The 13,353-nt window shown below is 41.5% G+C and overlaps 1 protein-coding gene across 1 annotated transcript in view; it reads left to right on the top strand.

Annotated features, from left to right (window-relative positions):
• The window catches only part of Ank2 (ankyrin 2), a 582,948-nt gene that overhangs the window by 199 nt on the left and 569,396 nt on the right, over positions 1 to 13,353 (top strand). The window lies entirely within an intron of this gene.

Below are 13,353 nucleotides of genomic sequence, written 5' to 3'. Positions count from 1 at the left end.
CCGCCCTCCACGTCCTCGCCTCCCCCAAGGATCGGGGCCTCGACCTCAGGGCAGGGGCTGGCCCCGCAGGGGACCCACACAGGCGCGCCTGGACACCTCGCCTGGCCCAGGAGTGTTCACAGTCCACTTTGCACTCACGCTCCCCCACCCCATAGACACACACACACACACACACACACACACACACACACACACACACAGGCGCGCGCCTTCCCAAACCAGGAGTGTAACTTCTGTCCCGTACACCCGCAAACTGATCCCTCTGCGCTGCACAGAGGCACACACCCAGCTGTCACATGACCCACTGCAGAGCTATACCGTTAGAAGCCACTCAGGGTGCTAGGATGGGGTTGTACCCCTGAACGGAATTCCCTGAGGACCTTTGCCAGGGATGGCTGCAAACGTTGGCTTCTCACCCAGAGCAGAGAGGGGACCACAACTTTCAACACAGCTATCCCCAACAATTGCAGCCATGTAGCTGTAGGAAAAGTGTTCATGCTTGTCCACGGCTGTACTCACACAGTACTTTGCCCAGCACCCCAGCACCGCAAGAAGGGCTTTTGTATTTGTCTGTTTGAATAAGTCCTGTTTTCTGTCTGTATGTTAATAATTTTAAAAGGAAGTAGTGGTCAGACTTGGCAGGCCGGGCCTTTAATCCCAGCACTCCAGAGGCAGAGGCAGGAGAATCCCTGTGAGTTCGAGGTCAGCCTGGTCTACATAGGAATTCCAGCTAGCTGGGGCTGCTTAGTAATACCCTGTCTCCAAAAACAAGGTGGTGGCGGAGGGACTGTGGGGAAGTAGCACTCCATCCATTAGTGATATGAGATTTGGTATCTAGGCCTTTTCTCTTCACTTGCTGCCACAGCCAGGACCCCCACCCTTAGCACATTAGATTGTTTTACCAAGGTGGTAGCCACCGCTCTCCAGCCCTGTTCAGGTGATGTATTATTCTGAGATGTGATTTGCTAATGCCGAGCAAGGCACTTCTTTACTAAAGAGAATTGGATTCCTAGTTAGAAATAGAGTCAAAATACGGTTACCCTGGGCAGAAAGGTAACACCCAACAGATACAGGGTGTTTTCCCCCTGGCAGTGTGATATTATTGAAGAACACCTAAAACTCCATAATATAGGAATGGGTAATAGTAAAATTTGGTTGACACTTAACTTGTCTCACTTAATTCCTAATATCTGTATGTAGAATTATGTAAAATATTATGGTATGCTTTTTTTTAATGGACAAAGCCTAAAAATTAATGTAAACTCTTTTTTATGGCAGTCTTTTTCCAAAGGAATTGTTAGAGTTTGAAATCTTGATGGTGGACCAGGATTCCAGTATTATAACAGTGTATTTTAAGTTGCATTTGAAGCTATTTTTTTTTCTCCTTTAGAACTGTGAAGACAGGTATTAAATCTGGATTAGGGATAGTTGTACATGTAAGAATGAATGTGATGTTACTATTTGCCATGTAAGAGAAATCACATCCTAAGCAAAAATCATTTTTATAACAATATTGTCTACATATGTTAATATGAATGTGTGTAACACCCAGATATGAATATTTAGAGAGTAAAATGTTAAATATGTTAATTTAAAGACAATGTGAGCGTGCACAAATGTTTCTGTGAAGTCTTATTCTATATTTAGAACACTTTTACTGACCTTAGATATACTAGGAATGAAAAGAGTTACTTGGAAAAATTTGCATGAAAGGTCATTGCTGTTCTGCAAAGTAGACAGTTTCCTGAGAAGACCTCCTTAAAAGCTGTGTGAAATGACATCATGCAAATGTTGGAGTCACCAACTGGTGTCCTCTGTCCAGGGTTTCATGTTCTTGACCTTCCGGCACACTCCTTCAGTGGTTGGTGCATTAATTTGCATAGGATGGAGAAATGGGTTGCTCAGATTGGTCATTGCCCTCTGCCTGACTTAGTCAGGTAGCACAGAAGTCCTGACAGCCTCTGGCTGCAGACTCACATCTCCTCCATTTGCCTGCAAGTGATTCAGAACAAATTAAAAATAGCAAAACAGAAGGTGTAGTTGGATTGTCCTGATAAGTGATGAGCCGTCCGACGTCCCAGTCTCACTGTGTAGCCAATGTGTCATTGTTTCTCCCACATGTCTCACTATGTCTTTTATTCTTTTTCCAGAGAATTCTGGGCTTAATTGGATTTAACTTAAAATCTGAATCTCCTTCCTCTTTCTGAACTATGTTGGGAGAAAAGTATAATTAAAAACACTGAAGTCCAAACTAGTCAAAATTATAATTAAACATGCTAAATGGCTTTTAGCAATAAACTCACTAATCATAATTTTAATATAAAATTTAAAATTAAAAATATTTTAGAAAAAGATTTGGTGGGTATATAACAGGTAGGGTTGGTAAATTAATATATTTAAATCATAATTTGAATGAAAATATGCTATGTTGCAAGGCAGTGGTGGTGCATGATTTTAACCCCAGCACTTGGGAGGCAGAGGCAGGTGGATCTCTGAGTTTGAGGGCCTACAAAGGACAGACAGGACTACATAGAGAAACCCTGTTTCAACAAAACCAAAGAAAGAAAGAAAATATACTGTGTTGAAATTCACTTATTCAACACATCCCCATTCATCATTTTTCTCCTTTTTTAAGTTGGAAAATTCTTATGTTGTATTTTGGGCATATTCCCCATGCTCCACTCCATTTTCTTTTGCTTTTTTTGAAGATAGCACTTCACAGAATCCAGGTGGCCTCCAACTTGCTATATAATCGAGGATGACCTTGAACTCCTGGGATGACCTTGAACTCCTGATCCTCCTGATTCCAGGGGTCAGTAACCAAGCATGCTGCAAAATCGTATTTTGTATCCTAAGGTGGAGAGATGAAGAAGGCGAGGTGGGCATGGAGGCACACACCTGGACGCCCAGCCCTAGGGGAGGAAGACGGCTGTGAGTTCAAGGACAACCAGGGCTAGACAGCAGGCCCTTGTCTCAAAAAGCCAAAAGAAGAAAGGAAAAAGGGGAAACCATTTCTCATCAGTAAATATGGATTTTTAAATTTTATAATGAAAGCATTGAACTATTTGAATTTTGAACTGTCTATGGGGTCTTCTTCAAATTTAGATAAAATATTTTTCAGCATTTTGTTTTGATCATATCTCTAGTAATGAGTCTAATTATATCTAAGTTTGCCTAGATCTAAAATAGCAGTGTATAACTGAATTCATTTTTGGTCTACTTGCTACATTTATGCTCTTGTTTAACAATTTGATTTAATATTGGAATGTTTATCGATCAAATGTTATTCTTATAACTTGATCTTTTGGACTAAGATTTTTTTTTTTTATTATTGATGTGTGTGCATTTGTGCCTGTACATACACAAAGTGTGAGTGTGGGCACACATTCCATGGTGCACATGTGTAGAGTTCGTTCTCTCTCTCTGCCTGTCTTTCAGTCAGTTGTGAGGATTGAACTCAGCTTACCAGGCCTGCAAAGCAAGTCTTTTACTGGCTGAACCATTGGCTAGTTTTGGACTCAGATTTTTTTGCTTTTTTAGAACTTTATGTTGATACAACATGAAATATCTGAAATACTTAATTATCTTCACATAAAAATGGTTTAAACTATATATTTTTAAAAATGAGAGTCAAGGACAGGTGACCTTAACTTCATTTTGTCCTTCCAGAATGGCCTTTATGAGAGAGAAAACAACATCAAGAATAATAAAATAACTTATCAATATACTGTCTTATCATGATTCTAAGAAAACAGTGTTCCTATCTTTCTCAATTATTTATTGATTTAGAGACTGGGAACTCACAGGGATCTATCTGTCTGCCTCTACCTCCTGAGTGCTGGGATTAAAATTGTTTACAATCAAGCCAGGTTTCTGTTCTTAAAAAAAAAAAAAAAGTCATAAAAGTCATAACCTGGGGCTGAGGATATAGCTCAGTTGGTAGAATTCTTGCCTAGCGTGCATACGTCATGGGTTCAATTCCTAGCAATGCAAAATTTGGGTGTGGTGGCATTGATTGTAATATCATCATCAAGGAGGTAGAGGAAGATCATTACTTCCAGGTTATCCTTCACTACACATTGAGTTCAAGGCCAGCCCGGGCTATATGAGACCCTATCTCAAAAGTAAAGTAGGGCTAGAGAGGGGGCTCAGTTGGTAAAGTGCTTGCAAGGGACCAGAGTTCAATATGCAGAACCACTGTTGAGAGAGAGAGACCTTTGTGTGATGTTATGCATGCTCTTGTTCCCAGCACTGGAGAGGTGGAGGCAGGTGTAATCTGAGTCTTCAAAGGCTGGCCAGGCAGCTGGAGCCTATAGTGAGCTCCAGACAGAGGAAAAACCCTTTCTTAACAAAAGGAGGAGGGTGCCTGAGCTATAACTTGTATAACTTGTGAGGACAACCTCCCGCCTTCACTTTTAGACTTGCCACTAAAAAAAAAAAAAAAAAAAAAAAAAAAAAATTCTTATTTTATTTTCTGAATAAATAAAGTTCAGAAATGTTGTCTGCTCCTTTCAAATTCATAAGACAAATTAGTTACCAAATCAGGAAGACACATATCCTACAGGACAGCTTGCGTTGGCTTATGTGCTTGTGTGTTTATTTCCTTGTGGTACTGTGGATTGACTCCATGCCTCACTTAGCAACTCTGTAGCATTGAGCTATGTTCCTATCCCCACCCCATGCTGTTTGTTAAGACAGGGTCTCATATATCTCAGGCAGGCCATCTTCAAACTTTCCTGCTGAAGATGGTCTTGGACTTCTCTTCCTGACACCTGATTTTATGTGACTACTGAACCCAAGACACTGTGTATGGTAGGCAAACATCTTATTAACTAGCCCCTTTCCCTAATTGATTTTAAGACAGGATCTTGCTAAGTTGCCCAGACTGGCCTTGATCTTGTGATCCTCCTGCTTCAGCCTCCTAAAGACCTGGGACAAAGAGCATACACATTATGAGCCCTGTGTTTATTTTTCATTCATTATCTAACCTCATAAAAGAAAGGAAGCCGGGTGGTGGTGGCGCACGCCTTTAATCCCAGCACTTAGGAGGCAGAGGCAGGCGGATCTCTGTGAGTTCGAGGCCAGCCTGGTCTACAGAGCGAGATCCAGGAAAGGTGCAAGCTACACAGAGAAACCCTGTCTTGAAAAACAAAAACAAAAACCAAAAAAAAAAAAAAAAAAGGGATTAAAAAATAGTTTTTTGGTTTTGTTGTTGTTGTTGTTGTTTATTTGGTTGGTTTTGGTTTTCTGAGGCAGGGTTTCCTCTGTGTAATAGCTCTGGCTATCCTGGAACTTTCTTTGTAGACCTTGAACTCACAGAGATCCACCTATCTCTGCCTCCTGAGTCCCAGGATTAAAGGCATGCACCACCACTGCCTTGCAAAAAATGATAATTTTACAACTAAGCATTTTTTAAAAGATTTATTTGTTTTTATTTTATGTGCATTGGTGTTTTGCCTGCATGTATGTCTGTCTGTATGAGGGTTCCAGAATCCCTGGAATTGGAGTTACAGACAGTTGTGAGCTGCCTTGTGGGTGCTGGGAATTGAACCTAGGTTCTCTGGAAGAGGAGACAGAGCTCTTAACTGCTGAGCCATCTCTCCTGCCGTGAACAGAACATCTTTACAAACCATTATAAACTAAGTGGCCCTGTGGGTTCTGGGGTTTCTATGGTACTGATGCTGTGAATCTTTGAGGCCCTATGAGATGACCTCACTCTTTGTGCCACAGAATGTGGTGTCACTAACTCCTTGGCGATCAGTCATTCTCCAGGATCTCTGGGTATTGGCATCACTTCATTTATGGAAACAAAAAGTGTTCTTTGTGTGTATACTGTGGTGATTTAGATACCTCTCAGGTGGCAATACCGAAATGTTTACAAGGAACCAGCCAAAGTGCTCAGCTCACAATAGTCCTGGGAAGGAGATACCGTTATTCCCTTCTTCAAGATGATAAAGCGGGAGTTTAGGGAAAGGGGGTGTTGAAGTTCATGGACAGTTTCAACCCCGGGGATTTAAAATGGGTCTTGGCGGCTTAGTTCACAGCCAGTGTTTACTGCTCTTCGGATCCCAGCTTTGGGACTATTAAGGGACCTCCTTCCAGCCCTCTTGGCGCTCCTAGCCTGGTAATTATCCTCATGAAATTCTCTTTTGAGCCGCCTTGGCTTGACTGTAGGTTTTAAGCAGAAGTGAAGTTATTCAAACCCATCAAATGAGAATAACTTGAATTTTCTCTCCACTTTTATGTTATCTGAAAGCGTTTCTCCAGCATCGGGCTTCCTGAGGGCAGAGACTGCCTCACTTCATTTTTCTTTCTCCTGGGGACTACCCAGTTATTTCTGCTGTCTGTACCACACTTCTGAGAAAGGTCACAGTTTGAATAATTTGGGTTAATGGAGAATCTTCTTGAACAGGTTCTCTCCTCCCCCTAAAAATACACTTTCAGTGTCAAGATTTTCTATTTCTTCTATTAATTCTATTCTTTGTATAGGCTTGTCAAGAGGTTGCATATTGGGGTAAGGATACACCTCATGGGGATATGTATCTACACACACACACACACACACACACACACACACACACACACACACACTTGCATCTTGTACAAAGCCCTATATTTAGTCCCCATCACTGAACAAAAAGATGTTATATTTTGAATTTTCATGTTCTACACAGTATTGGAATTTTAGGAGAGGACAACTGATTTTGGACAGTGAATGCATGGGAGAAAGAGGCAATAAATGAACATAGCAATGTATGAACACTTAAGTTTATATTTCAAATTAAAAATTTGGGGTATTTGTTTATTGCTTTTTGGATACAGGGCCTCCTGTAGCCCGGGGTGGTCTAGAACTTGGTGTGAAAATGGAGATGGTCATGAATTCTGGACCTTCCTGCCTCTGCTTTCTGACTACTATAATTACAAGCCTGGGTCTCCATGCTAGGTTTTACATTTGCTTCTAATTTGTGTACAGTAAAATTCTCTTTTACATATAGCTTAACAGGTTTTGACAAATATTCATGTATAATGATCACCTGGGTCCAGAGTGGTTATGTCACTCTGTAATGTTTCATCTGCTAATCTTGTGGCTCAACATTCCACTCACATTTGACACTTGGTAGTTAGGAGGCTCTGTGTGTGTGTGTGTGTGTGTGTGTATGTGTGTGTGTGAGAGAGAGAGAGAGAGAGAGAGAGAGAGAGAGAGAGAGAGAGAGAGATATTACTCCAATGCTAGACACTGAACACAGGACCTGATGAGCAAGGGCTCTGCCATTGTGCTATATCCCTAGCCCAAGACTATATTTTTTTTGCCTTTCCCAGAATGCCAGACGAATAGAATTACCTGGAATATATCCAGTTGAAATTGATTTTTTTTTTCACTCAGCCTGTAAAGCCCATCTAAGTTATTGTGTGTGTCAACATTTTATTCTTCTCTGTTGCTGAACTGCATCCATTGTGTGGTCTAACACTCCCGGCCATTCACTAGATGAATATTTTGGATTGTGTCCAGGTTAGAGCCATTATGAATGAGGTTGCCATTAAATATTTGTATGTAGGATTTTGTGGGAGTGTAAGATTATGTTTCTCTTGGATATGTTTTTGTCTAGGCGTAGGGTTGCTGGATCGTATGTGTGCTGAATAGTTTTATGTTAACTTGACACAAGCTGAAGTCATCTAAGAAGAGGGAATCTAAATTAAGAAAATGCCTCCATAAGATTGGGCTGTAGGCAAGCCTGTAGGGAATTTTCTTAATTAGTGATTGATCGGGGAGGGCCCAGCCCATAGTAGGTGGTCCTGGGTTCTATAAGAAGGTAGACAGAGCAAGCCATGATAAGTAAGTTGGCAAGTAGCACCCCATCCATACATAGCTTCTGCATCAGCTCCTGATCCTGGCCTGCTTGGGTTCCTGCCCTGACTTCCCTCAGTGATGAACTACAATGTGGAAGTGTAAACCAAAGAGCCCTTTCCTCCCCAACTTAATTTTGGTCTTGGTGTTTAATCACAGCAATAGTAACCCTCACTAAGATAATATGACATGTATGTGTTTAGCTTAATAAGAAGCTTCCAGCTGGGCAGTGGTGGTCCATGCTTTTAATCCCAGCACTTGGGGGGCAGAGGCAGGAACTTTTCTGAGTTTGAGGCCAGCCTGGTCTACAGAGTGAGTTCCAAGACAAGCAGGGCTACACAGAAAGACCCAAAACCCTGTCTTGAAAGAAACCAAAAAAAAAAAAAAAAAAAAAAGAAGAAGAAGAAAAAGAAAAAAATGATTTCCAAGTCAGTTGTGTTGAATATTAATGAAAGATAAGGTACTTTAGGCTTCATTCACTGTGAACTATAAAGAGGATTAGCCTTTTATGTTTTTATAAGTAGTTATTATACGGTCAGATTATGGTACTCTATGTCTAGTGACACATAGCAACCTGAAGTTCAATAGCCTCTTCCCCTCACTTTTATTTCAAGGATTTATAAATAGTTTTCATGATCAGTTCCTGCATAACAAACCACTGCAAACACAGCAGCATCATATAGCAGTAATCATGCATTTTGTTCATTAATCTGCAGCTTGGTTAGACTGAGGAATCAGCGGGGGTGAACCCCTCAGCTAGGGCAGGAATCATGTAAGCTGATTCCAGTCACACATCTTACATCGAGGGGACAGTGCTGGGTGGGACTGGGGAGAACACCTGGGCGAATCTTCTCTACGTAGACACTTGGCTCCCATGGTGCGGTGCCTGAGGGCCAAGTGTAAAAGTTCCAGTGAAGTTTCTCAGACGTGAAAAGCATCTTCGTGACCTCTCACTGGAACCCCCTAAGGTCCCTTTTGCCTTATTCTATTAGTCAAGGTGGTCCAAGTTCATCTAGATTCAAAGAGAAGGACCCAGAGATCAACACTTGATATGCACAAGAGTGGAGAGTAACATCACATTGTAAGAACAGCTTGTGGTGTGTCGTGTGAGCCTTCTTTGAAAGTATGCTCTACCACAGAGAGTGGGTGCTAAGTTGATAGGAAATAAGCTGATGTTGAACAAGACTCATCCTGGTGTTTGCCACTGTGACAAGTGTGGGAGCCCGTTTTCAGGTTCCTCGTGGCTTTATCCAGCAGGTCTGCATAGAGAGGATGATTAGGACCACAGGCCTGAGTGCAGGTGTCTGAGATGGTCTGCACTTGGCCATGCTTGGAGGAGGTCTTTTGCTCCACCCCTTGGCATCTCTATAAATACCCTGAGGCAGAGACAGACAGGGCCGTTGGAATAGGTTCCAGGCCCTCTCAAGGCTATCCTTTATTTTCTATCTATTTATCTCCACAATCTAAATTCTTCTAATATTTCCTGCTGCTTGCACTCAAGAAAACTCTGGGGAACTGTGAGGTTGGTGGGTAAATGCCCTGTATTCAAGGACTAGTCAAAAATCACTTCATAGGAGATACTTTCTCACATCTTCATAAATCACTGTAGCAAGCCCGATGCTTGACTTTTGCCATCTCTTTAATAGGCCAGACATCCTGGACTGGGGTCTGCTGGTAAAATTTGGACAGTGTTAGGCTGTATCACCCTTAGACTCAAGCGGGAGAGTGCCTGTGTCTACAGCCATCCACTGTGAGTCTCTTCTGACCACATCCTTTCCTACCGAGTGAGGAATGCCTAGACACAGGAGATTCGCTCATGTGTAGCTGCCGCATTTTTCTTTAGTTGTGCCCGAGAACGCAGGACATGGAATTCCTGTCAAACTAGTCTCAAGGGTGGAGCAAGCCTTCCTCCTTGGTCCTTTTGCAGAGGGCAGCTTGTGAGACCAGTATGTATACCCTGGGACCTAATGATGGCCATTTGTTGGGTTTAGAGACTGAGAGCAAAGGCTGTGGTATCCAGATATCTTGTATCAAATCTCCATTACTTAATAGTTTTGTAATTTTAGACAAGCTACGTAACCTATTTGTGTCTTTTTTTTTTTTTTTTTTTTGGAGCTGAAGCTTGAACCCCAGGCCTTGCGCTTGCTAGGCAAGCACTCTACCACTGAGCTAAATCCCTAACCCCCCTATTTGTGTCTTACTTCACTTTGGAAGTGGAGGTCATACTGGTATCTACTGAATACAATTTATTTAAGGATTAAATAGTATAGTATTCATGTGAAGTTAGTTTAATGCCTGGATCCTTATAAATACTCATTTTTTATTGTTATATAATAAATGCTCAATAAATACTCACTTCTTCACTTTCCCAAGGACCACACTAGAAGGAAAGACCAGTGGTCTCTGAGTAGGAGACATAAGCAAGCATCAGGGCGTACAACTCCCCTGTTGCTGTCCAAATAAGTCTCAGTAAATTGTGAGCATTCATTTAGTAACCTAATAATTCATCTCAGGGGTCAATTATTAAACCAAAAGAGAATGGGGCTTGTAGTTCAGTAATAGACTACTTACCGATACCTATCATACAGTGTGGCCTTGGCTTTAACCCACCCCACCCCCAGCACTACCAAAAACAAATCTATCAAAAACACAAAGCAACAAAGCAAACATAAAAACTCGAATGCTATAGAATTGTATAAAGACTGAGAAAGAGTAAAGTATTACAGCTGGGACCACAGCTCAGCTGGCAGAGTGCTTGCCTAGCGTGCCCAACACCCTGGCTTTGGTCTCTAGCACTTAAGCCAGGAGTGGTGGCACACATGGCTGTAATATCAGCATTTTTGAGGTGGAGGCAGTAAGATCAAAAGTTTAAAGTCAGGGCTGGAGAGATGGCCCAATGGTTCAAAGCACTGGCTGCTCTTCCAGAGGTCTTGGGTTCAATTCCCAGCACCCACATGGCAGCTTACAGGTATCTTTAACCCCAGTTTCAGGGGATCCCATACTCTTACACAGATATACATGCAGGCAAAACACCAATACACAAGTAATAAAAATAAATATTAAAAAAAAAAATTGAAGTCTTCCTGAAGACCAGCCTGGCATACAAGAGACCCTGTCTCCAAAATAAACAAACAAACAAACAAACAAACAAATAAATAAATAAAATGAATACATAAATATTATATGTGTTTATGTTGTGAAAAAAAGCAAACCAGGAACATTGTTTTGGCTAGAATCACTTGATTCTTGTGTCTTGGTTAGCCAATTGTCATTCACTATACTAAAGTTTTAAAACAATTTTATTATGCTTTCTATTTATTTGTTTATTTAGGTTTTTTGTTTGTTCTTATTTTGTTTTTTCCAGACAGGGTTTCTTTGTGTAACAGCCTTGGCTGTCCTGGAATCACTTTGTAAACCAGGTTGGCTTCAAACTCACGGAGATCCACCTGCCTCTGCCTCCCAAGTGCTGGGATCAAAGGTGTGCGCCACCATACCCAGCCTATTTTGGTGTTTTTTTTTTTTTTTTTTAAAGATTTATTTATTTATTATATACAGGAGAGTGTGCCAGATCTCATTACAGATGGTTGTGAGCCATCATGTGGGTGCTGGGAATTGAACTCAGGACCTCTGGAAGAGCAGTGGGTGCTCTTAACATCTGAGCCGTCTCTCCAGCCCCTATTTTGGTTTTTGAGACAGGGCTTCTCTGTGTAGCTCTTGGTGTCCTGGAACTCACTTTGTAGACCAGGCTAGCCTCGTACTTAGGGATCTGCCTGTCTCTGCCTCCCAAGAGGGACTAAGGATGTGTGCCAATGCCCAGCTTACTGTGATATTTTTTTCCTTTAAATTGAAGGAGTTATTGAAGAATGTGGTCTATATAGTGAGACCCTGTCTCAAAACAAAATAAAACAAAAACAAAGAAAAAGAACATCATTTAAGTACAGAGTATACATAGGTCTTTGAAAGAGTCACAATGTAAATAATCTCTGGGGGTAACTGTTCCATCAAAGGCTTGTTACTCACCTGAGTACAGCAATGTGGAAAATTCAAGGCGATAAATTGAACAGTGACTTTTGTTACTAGATACACAATTTCCAGTTAAGCTTTATATTTTGTTAATTCCTTATTTGTGTTTTCCTCCTTTTTAATGTTGCATGCTGGGCTGCGGGTTGTAACTCAGTGATAGACACCGAGTTCAATTTCTAATGCTAAAATTAGGTCAGAGGACAACTTTGTGGTGTTGGTTGTTCTCTTTTCCACTGGGTCCCTCAGGACTGAACTGGGGGTGTTGGGCTTGCATGGTGGGGCCATGCAGCTGTCCTTTGAGTTCCCACTGAGCCATCTGTTTAGTCCAGGTAGTATCTTTAGTTTTGTTTTGTTTTTCACGTGTATGACAGTTTTGTCTACATGAATGTCTGTGCACCATGTATACGTCTGGTGCCCTCAGAGGCCACAGGCAGGCATTGGAAAACCTGGAACTGGAGTTGCAGATGGTTGTGAGTGGCATGGAGATGCTGGGAAAGGAACTGGGGTCCTCTGGATAAGCAGCTGGTGTTCTCAACCTCTGTGCTGTCTTTCCAGGCCCTCTGGTATCTTATTATAACAGTACTTGGGGAGATCTTTTCAATTCCGAACATTATGATGGTAATAAGAGAATTAATAGAGAATAACAGAGCCATAACAGAATGGGTTTGGATACAAAATTATCTGCCTTTTCATTAGGAAGCCCCAGATTCCATAATATTATTTCACAGCAATGCCTGTGCTGAGGTTTGTAAACTTTCTTGTCTTAGGGCCATTATCATTCATTATTATTTGTATATCAGTCTTTTTTTTTTCTTTTTTTTCTCAGTGCTCAGATTGAATTCAGGGCTAGGTGGCTGTGATATTCATCTCTAATCCTAGCACTCGACAGGCCGAAGCAGGCAGATCTCTGTAAGTTCGAGGCCAGCCTGATCTAGTGAGTTCTAGAACAGCCAGAACACACAGAAAAACCCTGTTTCAAAAAAACAAAAAAGAATCGAACTCAGGGCCTCATACAAACTATGCAAGTATTTTACCACTTAACTATGCTAATCTTTTGTCATGTGTGTCAATGTGATTATATTATTACATTTAAAGTATGGTGTTATCCTTTGATTTCTGGGGTGTTTTACTTCTGTCAACTATGAAAATCTTCCACCATTATATACCAGCCTGTTAAGCTAAAAATAAAGTGAGTCTAGCCAGTGTTTCCATAAATTTTATTTATTTATTATTTGCTGTCCTAGGATTGAACTTTGGGCACCTCATATTCTTCTGTATTGAATATATGTACTTGGCCATGGTAGCTGATCAGTCATGGCTAGTGGTGGGAGTGAACGTACAGATGGTTTTTCCAAGACAGGGTTTCTCTGTGTGGATCTGGCTGTCCTGGAACTCACTCCATAGACCAGGCTGGACTTGAACTTAGGGATCTGCCTGCTTCTGCTTCCTGAGGGCTGGGACTAAAAGTGTGCACCACCACTGCT

Source organism: Onychomys torridus, chromosome 6 (genome assembly GCF_903995425.1).
Source record: "Onychomys torridus chromosome 6, mOncTor1.1, whole genome shotgun sequence".
Taxonomy (NCBI): Eukaryota; Metazoa; Chordata; class Mammalia; order Rodentia; family Cricetidae; genus Onychomys; species Onychomys torridus.
Note: the sequence above shows the minus strand (reverse complement) of the source record. Positions and strands in the feature narration are given on the sequence as shown.